We start from the raw sequence: 1470 nt of genomic DNA on the forward strand, positions 1-1470 counted from the left end.
AGCACAGTTAAATAATTGCACTGTTTTGAGAAGTTCGCTGTAGTTTTCCATACACAAATACACGCAAGTTCTGTAAGAGAAGTGAATGCTAACAAATTGCCTTAGCTGCCTCACACTAATTCCTAGGCAACACTGATGTGCTTCAGTTTTACACTTCAGTAAGGATAAACAATGTGGCAAGACATTAAAAGCTATGCAAACATGGTTTCAGGATCTCATCTATGAGATCCTTCTGAAAACAACATTTTTTTTCTTACCTACTGCCCTCACAAGAGTAAATTTCTCATTACATTTCTGCCAAGCAGAGAATTTCAGTCAAGTGAGAAGAAATAATGAGCAACGTTACAGTGACCAGAGAAAAGAATATGAGAAATGCAAAGTGTTCCCTGCTACACACACTACATAAATACACACCTTCCAGTGAGAAAAGACAAAAGGTAGCAAGGTTATTACTCTGTACACACCTACCCTGACCCCACAGCCAAAATGTGGAGACTCCTTCGTATACACAGCTGCCTGTTGCTTGTGAGACACTCTGGCATGGTGATCCTAAGTAACATCATGCTCTTAATTGCTTGTTAAATGAAAAAGATGGACTGAATACAATGAGAATCCTTTAGCCCCCTGACAATGTGAGTGTTCGAGTGGTCTGTCTCCTTCTCTGGAGGTGGTGGGATCCTGTGAGACATCATTACCTTTGGAGGACCTGTAAGTCAGCCCCAAACACCACAGAGCCTTGAAGTGCAAGCAGGGTATCACCTCTCATGCTATTTTCTCTAGCAGGTAAAACTTCTGCACTTATTTTTGTTCTTGAAAGAAGTCTACAGATCACTTGGTCTTCCCCATGCCATAGAAAAGGAGTATCCCACCTACCTTCAGAGATACACTCCCAGTGCCCCAGTCTGAAACACTTTTATGACTGATCCATTTAGGCTCCAAAGCTTTGGATATATGCTGAATCAGACATAAATTTGACATTGTTGAAGTTATTTAAGTTATCCATACAGTATAAGCAAGCAGTGTGTATATTTACACTTTCATTGCAAAATTCCTTGATTCTTACTGTCATTATTAAATATGAATATTTGGCCTAGGTTTACTAAAATAGCCCTTGTGTCTGGAGAGACTTTCACATTTGTCTGAGTTTGATCCTCAAGCTGAAATGGGTTATCTCAGGTAGTTTTGACTAAAAAATGACCCGAGAAACCAGTCAGATCACAACTTTGAGTTTTGAGCAGTTCAGAGGACATATAAGACAAAGAGTCTGAAAGGCACATCAAACAGTACTAATTGGACTCAGATTGGCAAAGCCAGGTCAAATCCAACTGCTGCCATAAGATTTTGGTTTCAAAACTCAGATGTGGTGAAAAAGGACATTAAAATGGAATTGAAGAGTCAATAAAAACACAAATCAGGATTTTTTTTTTCACTTAGTACACGTTGTTGTTTCTTTTTTTTTTTTCATGATAT

Source organism: Streptopelia decaocto (genome assembly GCF_964273445.1).
Source record: "Streptopelia decaocto genome assembly, chromosome: 1".
Lineage (NCBI taxonomy): Eukaryota > Metazoa > Chordata > Aves > Columbiformes > Columbidae > Streptopelia > Streptopelia decaocto.